The sequence below is a fragment of the Spea bombifrons genome, chromosome 9 (assembly GCF_027358695.1).
Source record: "Spea bombifrons isolate aSpeBom1 chromosome 9, aSpeBom1.2.pri, whole genome shotgun sequence".
Classification (NCBI taxonomy): domain Eukaryota; kingdom Metazoa; phylum Chordata; class Amphibia; order Anura; family Pelobatidae; genus Spea; species Spea bombifrons.
In genome coordinates this window covers 14,489,978-14,499,977 of record NC_071095.1, presented here as the reverse complement: position 1 = coordinate 14,499,977, position 10,000 = coordinate 14,489,978, and the positions used below count along the sequence as shown (strand labels likewise).

General features: G+C 49.1%; 27 non-coding genes and 2 pseudogenes across 27 annotated transcripts in view; all 29 read left to right on the top strand.

Annotated features, from left to right (window-relative positions):
* The first annotated feature begins 3 nt into the window (after positions 1-3).
* LOC128462532 (5S ribosomal RNA) lies at positions 4-122 on the top strand. Its single transcript, XR_008342476.1, has one exon. It is a non-coding gene; the product is annotated as a 5S ribosomal RNA (ribosomal RNA).
* Positions 123-394: 272 nt separating this feature from the next.
* Positions 395-503, top strand: LOC128466199 (uncharacterized; annotated as a pseudogene).
* A 184-nt stretch (positions 504-687) lies between these two features.
* LOC128462719 (5S ribosomal RNA) lies at positions 688-806 on the top strand. The gene has a single exon (XR_008342653.1). It is a non-coding gene; the product is annotated as a 5S ribosomal RNA (ribosomal RNA).
* Positions 807-1,042: 236 nt separating this feature from the next.
* Positions 1,043-1,161, top strand: LOC128465430 (5S ribosomal RNA). The gene has a single exon (XR_008345209.1). It is a non-coding gene; the product is annotated as a 5S ribosomal RNA (ribosomal RNA).
* Positions 1,162-1,367: 206 nt separating this feature from the next.
* LOC128464366 (5S ribosomal RNA) lies at positions 1,368-1,486 on the top strand. Its single transcript, XR_008344206.1, has one exon. It is a non-coding gene; the product is annotated as a 5S ribosomal RNA (ribosomal RNA).
* Positions 1,487-1,713: 227 nt separating this feature from the next.
* Positions 1,714-1,832, top strand: LOC128463548 (5S ribosomal RNA). The gene has a single exon (XR_008343438.1). It is a non-coding gene; the product is annotated as a 5S ribosomal RNA (ribosomal RNA).
* A 197-nt stretch (positions 1,833-2,029) lies between these two features.
* LOC128464032 (5S ribosomal RNA) lies at positions 2,030-2,148 on the top strand. The gene has a single exon (XR_008343891.1). It is a non-coding gene; the product is annotated as a 5S ribosomal RNA (ribosomal RNA).
* A 209-nt stretch (positions 2,149-2,357) lies between these two features.
* On the top strand, positions 2,358-2,476 carry LOC128465123 (5S ribosomal RNA). Its single transcript, XR_008344918.1, has one exon. It is a non-coding gene; the product is annotated as a 5S ribosomal RNA (ribosomal RNA).
* Positions 2,477-2,685: 209 nt separating this feature from the next.
* LOC128464042 (5S ribosomal RNA) lies at positions 2,686-2,804 on the top strand. Its single transcript, XR_008343901.1, has one exon. It is a non-coding gene; the product is annotated as a 5S ribosomal RNA (ribosomal RNA).
* A 219-nt stretch (positions 2,805-3,023) lies between these two features.
* On the top strand, positions 3,024-3,142 carry LOC128466830 (5S ribosomal RNA). Its single transcript, XR_008345606.1, has one exon. It is a non-coding gene; the product is annotated as a 5S ribosomal RNA (ribosomal RNA).
* Positions 3,143-3,830: 688 nt separating this feature from the next.
* On the top strand, positions 3,831-3,949 carry LOC128462446 (5S ribosomal RNA). Its single transcript, XR_008342395.1, has one exon. It is a non-coding gene; the product is annotated as a 5S ribosomal RNA (ribosomal RNA).
* Positions 3,950-4,167: 218 nt separating this feature from the next.
* On the top strand, positions 4,168-4,286 carry LOC128465356 (5S ribosomal RNA). Its single transcript, XR_008345139.1, has one exon. It is a non-coding gene; the product is annotated as a 5S ribosomal RNA (ribosomal RNA).
* A 260-nt stretch (positions 4,287-4,546) lies between these two features.
* On the top strand, positions 4,547-4,665 carry LOC128464401 (5S ribosomal RNA). The gene has a single exon (XR_008344237.1). It is a non-coding gene; the product is annotated as a 5S ribosomal RNA (ribosomal RNA).
* A 212-nt stretch (positions 4,666-4,877) lies between these two features.
* On the top strand, positions 4,878-4,996 carry LOC128463745 (5S ribosomal RNA). The gene has a single exon (XR_008343623.1). It is a non-coding gene; the product is annotated as a 5S ribosomal RNA (ribosomal RNA).
* A 215-nt stretch (positions 4,997-5,211) lies between these two features.
* On the top strand, positions 5,212-5,330 carry LOC128462531 (5S ribosomal RNA). The gene has a single exon (XR_008342475.1). It is a non-coding gene; the product is annotated as a 5S ribosomal RNA (ribosomal RNA).
* A 278-nt stretch (positions 5,331-5,608) lies between these two features.
* Positions 5,609-5,717, top strand: LOC128466198 (uncharacterized; annotated as a pseudogene).
* A 184-nt stretch (positions 5,718-5,901) lies between these two features.
* LOC128462718 (5S ribosomal RNA) lies at positions 5,902-6,020 on the top strand. The gene has a single exon (XR_008342652.1). It is a non-coding gene; the product is annotated as a 5S ribosomal RNA (ribosomal RNA).
* A 245-nt stretch (positions 6,021-6,265) lies between these two features.
* LOC128465429 (5S ribosomal RNA) lies at positions 6,266-6,384 on the top strand. The gene has a single exon (XR_008345208.1). It is a non-coding gene; the product is annotated as a 5S ribosomal RNA (ribosomal RNA).
* A 209-nt stretch (positions 6,385-6,593) lies between these two features.
* Positions 6,594-6,712, top strand: LOC128462652 (5S ribosomal RNA). The gene has a single exon (XR_008342589.1). It is a non-coding gene; the product is annotated as a 5S ribosomal RNA (ribosomal RNA).
* A 218-nt stretch (positions 6,713-6,930) lies between these two features.
* Positions 6,931-7,049, top strand: LOC128464365 (5S ribosomal RNA). Its single transcript, XR_008344205.1, has one exon. It is a non-coding gene; the product is annotated as a 5S ribosomal RNA (ribosomal RNA).
* Positions 7,050-7,279: 230 nt separating this feature from the next.
* LOC128463547 (5S ribosomal RNA) lies at positions 7,280-7,398 on the top strand. The gene has a single exon (XR_008343437.1). It is a non-coding gene; the product is annotated as a 5S ribosomal RNA (ribosomal RNA).
* A 197-nt stretch (positions 7,399-7,595) lies between these two features.
* On the top strand, positions 7,596-7,714 carry LOC128464031 (5S ribosomal RNA). Its single transcript, XR_008343890.1, has one exon. It is a non-coding gene; the product is annotated as a 5S ribosomal RNA (ribosomal RNA).
* A 209-nt stretch (positions 7,715-7,923) lies between these two features.
* LOC128465122 (5S ribosomal RNA) lies at positions 7,924-8,042 on the top strand. The gene has a single exon (XR_008344917.1). It is a non-coding gene; the product is annotated as a 5S ribosomal RNA (ribosomal RNA).
* Positions 8,043-8,248: 206 nt separating this feature from the next.
* On the top strand, positions 8,249-8,367 carry LOC128464041 (5S ribosomal RNA). The gene has a single exon (XR_008343900.1). It is a non-coding gene; the product is annotated as a 5S ribosomal RNA (ribosomal RNA).
* A 246-nt stretch (positions 8,368-8,613) lies between these two features.
* LOC128466829 (5S ribosomal RNA) lies at positions 8,614-8,732 on the top strand. The gene has a single exon (XR_008345605.1). It is a non-coding gene; the product is annotated as a 5S ribosomal RNA (ribosomal RNA).
* Positions 8,733-8,962: 230 nt separating this feature from the next.
* On the top strand, positions 8,963-9,081 carry LOC128464388 (5S ribosomal RNA). The gene has a single exon (XR_008344225.1). It is a non-coding gene; the product is annotated as a 5S ribosomal RNA (ribosomal RNA).
* A 263-nt stretch (positions 9,082-9,344) lies between these two features.
* LOC128463917 (5S ribosomal RNA) lies at positions 9,345-9,463 on the top strand. The gene has a single exon (XR_008343784.1). It is a non-coding gene; the product is annotated as a 5S ribosomal RNA (ribosomal RNA).
* A 206-nt stretch (positions 9,464-9,669) lies between these two features.
* Positions 9,670-9,788, top strand: LOC128465346 (5S ribosomal RNA). Its single transcript, XR_008345129.1, has one exon. It is a non-coding gene; the product is annotated as a 5S ribosomal RNA (ribosomal RNA).
* Positions 9,789-9,971: 183 nt separating this feature from the next.
* The window catches only part of LOC128464332 (5S ribosomal RNA), a 119-nt gene continuing 90 nt past the window's right edge, over positions 9,972-10,000 (top strand). The window contains exon 1 of the ribosomal RNA XR_008344174.1: positions 9,972-10,000. This exon is cut by the window's right edge and continues 90 nt beyond it. This is a non-coding gene — a ribosomal RNA (5S ribosomal RNA).

Here is a 10,000-nt window from a genome sequence, read left to right as displayed (position 1 = left end):
CACACCTGTGGCCATACCACCCTGAAAGCGCCCGATCTCGTCTGATCTCGGAAGCTAAGCAGGGTTGGGCCTGGTTAGTACCTGGATGGGAGACCGCCTGGGAATACCAGGTGTTGTAGGCTTTTAATTTTTTCTCACAGTCCGGGGAGAGCTTTTTGCCATGTGTTTCTTGATCATCATCAAAGCTTTAAACCCTTATTTGAACCTTCTCACCTTCTCTGTCCTGTCCCAGGGCTTATAATTCTTTTTGTCTGACGACAAGCAGCAGCAGCAGCAGCAGCAGCAGCAGCAGCAGCAGCAGCAGCAGCAGCAGCAGCAGCAGCAGCAGCAGCAGCAGCAGCAGCAGCAGCAGCAGCAGCAACAGAATAAGAGAAGTAAAATAAAGAGCTTTCACACCTGCGGCCATACCACCCTGAAAGCGCCTGATCTTGGAAGCTAAGCAGGGTTGGGCCTGGTTAGTACCTGGATGGGAGACCGCCTGGGAATACCAGGTGTTGTAGGCTTTTTCTTTTCTCACAGTCCGGGGAGAGCTTTTTGCCATGTTTCTTGCTCATCATCAAAGCTTTAAACCCTTATTTGAACCTTCTCACCTTCTCTGTCCTGTCCCAGGGCTTATAATTATTTCTGTCTGATGACAAGCAGCAGCAGCAGCAACAGAATAAGAGAAGTAAAATAAAACACTTTCACACCTGCGGCCATACCACCCTGAAAGCGCCTGATCTCGTCTGATCTCGGAAGCTAAGCAGGGTTGGGCCTGGTTAGTACCTGGATGGGAGACCGCCTGGGAATACCAGGTGTTGTAGGCTTTTAATTTTTTCTCACAGTCCGGGGAGAGCTTTTTGCCATGTGTTTCTTGCTCATCATCAAAGCTTTAAACCCTTATTTGAACCTTCTCACCTTCTCTGTCCTGTCCCAGGGCTTATAATTCTTTTTGTCTGACGACAAGCAGCAGCAGCAGCAGCAGCAGCAGCAGCAGCAGCAGCAGCAGCAGCAGCAGCAGCAGCAGCAACAGAATAAGAGAAGTAAAATAAAAAACTTTCACACCTGCGGCCATACCACCCTGAAAGCGCCCGATCTCGTCTGATCTCGGAAGCTAAGCGGCGTTGGGCCTGGTTACTACCTGGATGGGAGACCGCCTGGGAATACCAGGTGTTGTAGACTTTTAATTTTTTCTCACAGTCCGGGGAGAGCTTTTTGCCATGTGTTTCTTGCTCATCATCAAAGCTTTAAACCCTTATTTGAACCTTCTCACCTTCTCTGTCCTGTCCCAGGGCTTATAATTCTTTCTGTCTGACGACAAGCAGCAGCAGCAGCAGCAGCAGCAGCAGCAGCAACAGAATAAGAGAAGTAAAATAAAAAACTTTCACACCTGCGGCCATACCACCCTGAAAGCGCCCGATCTCGTCTGCTCTTGGAAGCTAAGCAGGGTTGGGCCTGGTTAGTACCTGGATGGGAGACCGCCTGGGAATACCAGGTGTTGTAGGCTTTTAATTTTTTCACACAGTCCGGGGAGAGCTTTTTGCCATGTGTTTCTTGCTCATCATCAAAGCTTTAAACCCTTATTTGAACCTTCTCACCTTCTCTGTCCTGTCCCAGGGCTTATAATTCTTTTTGTCTGACGACAAGCAGCAGCAGCAGCAGCAGCAGCAGCAGCAGCAGCAGCAGCAGCAGCAGCAGCAACAGAATAAGAGAAGTAAAATAAAAAACTTTCACACCTGCGGCCATACCACCCTGAAAGCGCCCGATCTCGTCTGATCTTGGAAGCTAAGCAGGGTTGGGCCTGGTTAGTACCTGGATGGGAGACCACCTGGGAATATCAGGTGTTGTAGGCTTTTAATTTTTTCTCACAGTCCGGGGAGAGCTTTTTGCCATGTGTTTCTTGCTCATCATCAAAGCTTTAAACCCTTATTTGAACCTTCTCACCTTCTCTGTCCTGTCCCAGGGCTTATAATTCTTTCTGTCTGACGACAAGCAGAAGCAGCAGCAGCAGCAGCAACAGAATAAGAGAAGTAAAATAAAGAGCTTTCACACCTGCGGCTATACCACCCTGAAAGCGCCCGATCTCGTCTGATCTCGGAAGCTAAGCAGGGTTGGGCCTGGTTAGTACCTGGATGGGAGACCGCCTGGGAATACCAGGTGTTGTAGCCTTTTAATTTTTTCTCACAGTCCGGGGAGAGCTTTTTGCCATGTGTTTCTTGCTCATCATCAAAGCTTTAAACCCTTATTTGAACCTTCTCACCTTCTCTGTCCTGTCCCAGGGCTTATAATTCTTTCTGTCTGACGACAAGCAGCAGCAGCAGCAGCAGCAGCAGCAGCAGCAGCAACAGAATAAGAGAAGTAAAATAAAGAACTTTCACACCTGCGGCCATACCACCCTGAAAGCGCCCGATCTCGTCTGATCTCAGAAGCTAAGCAGGGTTGGGCCTGGTTAGTACATGGATGGGAGACTGCCTGGGAATACCAGGTGTTGTAGGCTTTTAATTTTTTCTCACAGTCCGGGGAGAGCTTTTTGCCATGTGTTTCTTGCTCATCATCAAAGCTTTAAACCCTTATTTGAACCTTCTCACCTTCTCTGTCCTGTCCCAGGGCTTATAATTCTTTCTGTCTGACGACAAGCAGCAGCAGCAGCAGCAGCAGCAGCAGCAGCAGCAACAGAATAAGAAAAGTAAAATAAAGAGCTTTCACACCTGCGGCCATACCACCCTGAAAGCGCCTGATCTCGTCTGATTTCGGAAGCTAAGCAGGGTTGGGCCTGGTTAGTACCTGGATGGGAGACCGCCTGGGAATACCAGGTGTTGTAGGCTTTTTCTTTTCTCACAGTCCGGGGAGAGCTTTTTGCCATGTGTTTCTTGCTCATCATCAAAGCTTTAAACCCTTATTTGAACCTTCTCACCTTCTCTGTCCTGTCCCAGGGCTTATAATTCTTTCTGTCTGACGACAAGCAGCAGCAGCAGCAGCAGCAGCAGCAGCAGCAGCAGCAGCAGCAGCAGCAGAATAAGAGAAGTAAAATAAAAAACTTTCACACCTGCGGCCATACCACCCTGAAAGCGCCCGATCTCGTCTGATCTCGGAAGCTAAGCAGGGTTGGGCCTGGTTAGTACCTGGATGGGAGACCCCCTGGGAATACCAGGTGTTGTAGGCTTTTAATTTTTTCTCACAGTCCGGGGAGAGCTTTTTGCCATGTGTTTCTTGCTCATCATCAAAGCTTTAAACCCTTATTTGAACCTTCTCACCTTCTCTGTCTTGTCCCATTGCTTATAATTCTTTTTGTCTGACGACAAGCAGCAGCAGCAGCAGCAGCAGCAGCAGCAGCAGCAGCAGCAGCAGCAGCAGCAGCAGCAGCAGCAGCAGCAGCAGCAGCAGCAGCAGCAGCAGCAGCAGCAGCAGCAGCAGCAGCAGCAGCAGCAGCAGCAGCAGCAGCAGCAGCAGCAGCAGCAGCAGCAGCAGCAGCAGCAGCAGCAGCAGCAGCAGCAGCAGCAGCAGCAGCAACAGAATAAGAGAAGTAAAATAAAAAACTTTCACACCTGGAAAGTTTGGAAGCTAAGCAGGGTTGGGCCTGGTTACTACCTGGATGGGAGACCGCCTGGGAATACCAGGTGTTGTAGGCTTTTTCTTTTCTCACAGTCCGGGGAGAGCTTTTTGCCATGTGTTTCTTGCTCATCATCAAAGCTTTAAACCCTTATTTGAACCTTCTCACCTTCTCTGTCCTGTCCCAGGGCTTATAATTCTTTCTGTCTGACGACAAGCAGCAGCAGCAGCAGCAGCAGCAGCAGCAGCAGCAGCAGCAGCAGCAGCAGCAGAATAAGAGAAGTAAAATAAAAAACTTTCGCACCTGCGGCCATACCACCCTGAAAGCGCCCGATCTCGTCTGATCTCGGAAGCTAAGCAGGGTTGGGCCTGATTAGTACCTGGATGGGAGACCGCCTGGGAATACCAGGTGTTGTAGGCTTTTAATTTTTTCTCACAGTCCGGGGAGAGCTTTTTGCCATGTGTTTCTTGCTCATCATCAAAGCTTTAAACCCTTATTTGAACCTTCTCACCTTCTCTGTCCTGTCCCAGGGCTTATAATTCTTTTTGTCTGACGACAAGCAGCAGCAGCAGCAGCAGCAGCAGCAGCAGCAGCAGCAGCAGCAACAGAATAAGAGAAGTAAAATAAACAACTTTCACACCTGCGGCCATACCACCCTGAAAGCGCCTGATCTCGTCTGATCTTGGAAGCTAAGCATGGTTGGGCCTGTTTAGTACCTGGATGGGAGACCGCCTGGGAATACCAGGTGTTGTAGGCTTTTAATTTTTTCTCACAGTCCGGGGAGAGCTTTTTGCCATGTGTTTCTTGCTCATCATCAAAGCTTTAAACCCTTATTTGAACCTTCTCACCTTCTCTGTCCTGTCCCAGGGCTTATAATTCTTTCTGTCTGACGACAAGCAGCAGCAGCAGCAGCAGCAGCAGCAGCAGCAGCAGCAGCAGCAGCAGCAGCAGCAGCAGCAGCAGCAGCAGCAGCAGCAGCAGCAACAGAATAAGAGAAGTAAAATAAAAAACTTTCACACCTGCGGCCATACCACACTGAAAGCGCCCGATCTCGTCTGATCTTGGAAGCTAAGCAGGGTTGGGCCTGGTTAGTACCTGGATGGGAGACCGCCTGGGAATACCAGGTGTTGTAGGCTTTTAATTTTTTCTCACAGTCCGGGGAGAGCTTTTTGCCATGTGTTTCTTGCTCATCAAAGCTTTAAACCCTTATTTGAACCTTCTCACCTTCTCTGTCCTGTCCCAGGGCTTATAATTCTTTCTGTCTGACGACAAGCAGCAGCAGCAGCAGCAGCAGCAGCAGCAGCAGCAGCAGCAGCAGAATAAGAGAAGTAAAATAAAAAACTTTCACACCTGCGGCCATACCACCCTGAAAGCGCCCAATCTCGTCTGATCTCGGAAGCTAAGCAGGGTTGGGCCTGGTTAGTACCTGGATGGGAGACCGCCTGGGAATACCAGGTGTTGTAGGCTTTTAATTTTTTCTCACAGTCCGGGGAGAGCTTTTTGCCATGTGTTTCTTGCTCATCATCAAAGCTTTAAACCCTTATTTGAACCTTCTCACCTTCTCTGTCCTGTCCCAGGGCTTATAATTCTTTTTGTCTGACGACAAGCAGCAGCAGCAGCAGCAGCAGCAGCAGCAGCAGCAGCAGCAACAGAATAAGAGAAGTAAAATAAAAAACTTTCACACCTGTGGCCATACCACCCTGAAAGCGCCCGATCTCGTCTGATCTCGGAAGCTAAGCAGGGTTGGGCCTGGTTAGTACCTGGATGGGAGACCGCCTGGGAATACCAGGTGTTGTAGGCTTTTAATTTTTTCTCACAGTCCGGGGAGAGCTTTTTGCCATGTGTTTCTTGATCATCATCAAAGCTTTAAACCCTTATTTGAACCTTCTCACCTTCTCTGTCCTGTCCCAGGGCTTATAATTCTTTTTGTCTGACGACAAGCAGCAGCAGCAGCAGCAGCAGCAGCAGCAGCAGCAGCAGCAGCAGCAGCAGCAGCAGCAGCAGCAGCAGCAGCAGCAGCAGCAGCAGCAGCAGCAGCAGCAGCAACAGAATAAGAGAAGTAAAATAAAGAGCTTTCACACCTGCGGCCATACCACCCTGAAAGCGCCTGATCTTGGAAGCTAAGCAGGGTTGGGCCTGGTTAGTACCTGGATGGGAGACCGCCTGGGAATACCAGGTGTTGTAGGCTTTTTCTTTTCTCACAGTCCGGGGAGAGCTTTTTGCCATGTTTCTTGCTCATCATCAAAGCTTTAAACCCTTATTTGAACCTTCTCACCTTCTCTGTCCTGTCCCAGGGCTTATAATTATTTCTGTCTGATGACAAGCAGCAGCAGCAGCAACAGAATAAGAGAAGTAAAATAAAACACTTTCACACCTGCGGCCATACCACCCTGAAAGCGCCTGATCTCGTCTGATCTCGGAAGCTAAGCAGGGTTGGGCCTGGTTAGTACCTGGATGGGAGACCGCCTGGGAATACCAGGTGTTGTAGGCTTTTAATTTTTTCTCACAGTCCGGGGAGAGCTTTTTGCCATGTGTTTCTTGCTCATCATCAAAGCTTTAAACCCTTATTTGAACCTTCTCACCTTCTCTGTCCTGTCCCAGGGCTTATAATTCTTTTTGTCTGACGACAAGCAGCAGCAGCAGCAGCAGCAGCAGCAGCAGCAGCAGCAGCAGCAGCAGCAGCAGCAGCAGCAGCAGCAGCAACAGAATAAGAGAAGTAAAATAAAAAACTTTCACACCTGCGGCCATACCACCCTGAAAGCGCCCGATCTCGTCTGATCTCGGAAGCTAAGCGGCGTTGGGCCTGGTTACTACCTGGATGGGAGACCGCCTGGGAATACCAGGTGTTGTAGACTTTTAATTTTTTCTCACAGTCCGGGGAGAGCTTTTTGCCATGTGTTTCTTGCTCATCATCAAAGCTTTAAACCCTTATTTGAACCTTCTCACCTTCTCTGTCCTGTCCCAGGGCTTATAATTCTTTTTGTCTGACGACAAGCAGCAGCAGCAGCAGCAGCAGCAGCAGCAGCAGCAACAGAATAAGAGAAGTAAAATAAAAAACTTTCACACCTGCGGCAATACCACCCTGAAAGCGCCCGATCTCGTCTGATCTCGGAAGCTAAGCAGGGTTGGGCCTGGTTAGTACCTGGATGGGAGACCGCCTGGGAATACCAGGTGTTGTAGGCTTTTAATTTTTTCTCACAGTCCGGGGAGAGCTTTTTGCCATGTGTTTCTTGCTCATCATCAAAGCTTTAAACCCTTATTTGAACCTTCTCACCTTCTCTGTCCTGTCCCAGGGCTTATAATTCTTTCTGTCTGACGACAAGCAGCAGCAGCAGCAGCAGCAGCAGCAGCAGCAGCAGCAGCAGCAACAGAATAAGAGAAGTAAAATAAAAAACTTTCACACCTGCGGCCATACCACCCTGAAAGCGCCCGATCTCGTCTGCTCTTGGAAGCTAAGCAGGGTTGGGCCTGGTTAGTACCTGGATGGGAGACCGCCTGGGAATACCAGGTGTTGTAGGCTTTTAATTTTTTCACACAGTCCGGGGAGAGCTTTTTGCCATGTGTTTCTTGCTCATCATCAAAGCTTTAAACCCTTATTTGAACCTTCTCACCTTCTCTGTCCTGTCCCAGGGCTTATAATTCTTTTTGTCTGACGACAAGCAGCAGCAGCAGCAGCAGCAGCAGCAGCAGCAGCAGCAGCAGCAGCAGCAGCAGCAACAGAATAAGAGAAGTAAAATAAAAAACTTTCACACCTGCGGCCATACCACCCTGAAAGCGCCCGATCTCGTCTGATCTTGGAAGCTAAGCAGGGTTGGGCCTGGTTAGTACCTGGATGGGAGACCACCTGGGAATATCAGGTGTTGTAGGCTTTTAATTTTTTCTCACAGTCCGGGGAGAGCTTTTTGCCATGTGTTTCTTGCTCATCATCAAAGCTTTAAACCCTTATTTGAACCTTCTCACCTTCTCTGTCCTGTCCCAGGGCTTATAATTCTTTCTGTCTGACGACAAGCAGAAGCAGCAGCAGCAGCAGCAACAGAATAAGAGAAGTAAAATAAAGAGCTTTCACACCTGCGGCTATACCACCCTGAAAGCGCCCGATCTCGTCTGATCTCGGAAGCTAAGCAGGGTTGGGCCTGGTTAGTACCTGGATGGGAGACCGCCTGGGAATACCAGGTGTTGTAGCCTTTTAATTTTTTCTCACAGTCCGGGGAGAGCTTTTTGCCATGTGTTTCTTGCTCATCATCAAAGCTTTAAACCCTTATTTGAACCTTCTCACCTTCTCTGTCCTGTCCCAGGGCTTATAATTCTTTCTGTCTGACGACAAGCAGCAGCAGCAGCAGCAGCAGCAGCAGCAGCAGCAACAGAATAAGAGAAGTAAAATAAAGAACTTTCACACCTGCGGCCATACCACCCTGAAAGCGCCCGATCTCGTCTGATCTCAGAAGCTAAGCAGGGTTGGGCCTGGTTAGTACATGGATGGGAGACTGCCTGGGAATACCAGGTGTTGTAGGCTTTTAATTTTTTCTCACAGTCCGGGGAGAGCTTTTTGCCATGTGTTTCTTGCTCATCATCAAAGCTTTAAACCCTTATTTGAACCTTCTCACCTTCTCTGTCCTGTCCCAGGGCTTATAATTCTTTCTGTCTGACGACAAGCAGCAGCAGCAGCAGCAGCAGCAGCAGCAGCAACAGAATAAGAAAAGTAAAATAAAGAGCTTTCACACCTGCGGCCATACCACCCTGAAAGCGCCTGATCTCGTCTGATTTCGGAAGCTAAGCAGGGTTGGGCCTGGTTAGTACCTGGATGGGAGACCGCCTGGGAATACCAGGTGTTGTAGGCTTTTTCTTTTCTCACAGTCCGGGGAGAGCTTTTTGCCATGTGTTTCTTGCTCATCATCAAAGCTTTAAACCCTTATTTGAACCTTCTCACCTTCTCTGTCCTGTCCCAGGGCTTATAATTCTTTCTGTCTGACGACAAGCAGCAGCAGCAGCAGCAGCAGCAGCAGCAGCAGCAGCAGCAGCAGCAGCAGCAGCAGCAGCAGCAGCAGCAGCAGCAGAATAAGAGAAGTAAAATAAAAAACTTTCACACCTGCGGCCATACCACCCTGAAAGCGCCCGATCTCGTCTGATCTCGGAAGCTAAGCAGGGTTGGGCCTGGTTAGTACCTGGATGGGAGACCCCCTGGGAATACCAGGTGTTGTAGGCTTTTAATTTTTTCTCACAGTCCGGGGAGAGCTTTTTGCCATGTGTTTCTTGCTCATCATCAAAGCTTTAAACCCTTATTTGAACCTTCTCACCTTCTCTGTCTTGTCCCATTGCTTATAATTCTTTTTGTCTGACGACAAGCAGCAGCAGCAGCAGCAGCAGCAGCAGCAGCAGCAGCAGCAGCAGCAGCAACAGCAACAGAATAAGAGAAGTAAAATAAAAAACTTTCACACCTGCGGCCATACCACCCTGAAAGCGCCCGATCTCGTCTGATCTCGGAAGCTAAGCAGGGTTGGGCCTGGTTAGTACCTGGATGGGAGACCGCCTGGGAATACCAGGTGTTGTAGGCTTTTAATTTTTTCTCACAGTCCGGGGAGAGCTTTTTGCCATGTGTTTCTTGCTCATCATCAAAGCTTTAAACCCTTATTTGAACCTTCTCACCTTCTCTGTCCTGTCCCAGGGCTTATAATTCTTTTTGTCTGACGACAAGCAGCAGCAACAGCAGCAGCAGCAGCAGCAGCAGCAGCAGCAGCAGCAGCAGCAGCAGCAGCAGCAGCAGCAGCAGCAGCAGCAGCAGCAACAGAATAAGAGAAGTAAAATAAAAAACTTTCACACCTGCGGCCATACAACCCTGAAAGCGCCCGATCTCGTCTGATCTCGGAAGCTAAGCAGGGTTGGGCCTGGTTAGTACCTGGATGGGAGACCGCCTGGGAATACCAGGTGTTGTAGGCTTTTAATTTTTTCTCACAGTCCGGGGAGAGCTTTTTGCCATGTGTTTCTTGCTCATCATCAAAGCTTTAAACCCTTATTTGAACCTTCTCACCTTCTCTGTCCTGTCCCAGGGCTTATAATTCTTTCTGTCTGACGACAAGCAGCAGCAGCAGCAGCAGCAGCAGCAGCAGCAACAGAATAAGAGAAGTAAAATAAAGAGCTTTCACACCTGCGGACATACCACCCTGAAAGCGCCCGATCTCGTCTGATCTTGGAAGCTAAGCAGGGTTGGGCCTGGTTACTACCTGGATGGGAGACCGCCTGGGAATACCAGGTGTTGTAGGCTTTTTCTTTTCTCACAGTCCGGGGAGAGCTTTTTGCCATGTGTTTCTTGCTCATCATCAAAGCTTTAAACCCTTATTTGAACCTTCTCACCTTCTCTGTCCTGTCCCAGGGCTTATAATTATTTCTGTCTGATGACAAGCAGCAGCAGCAACAGAATAAGAGAAGTAAAATAAAACACTTTCACACCTGCGGCCATACCACCCTGAAAGCGCC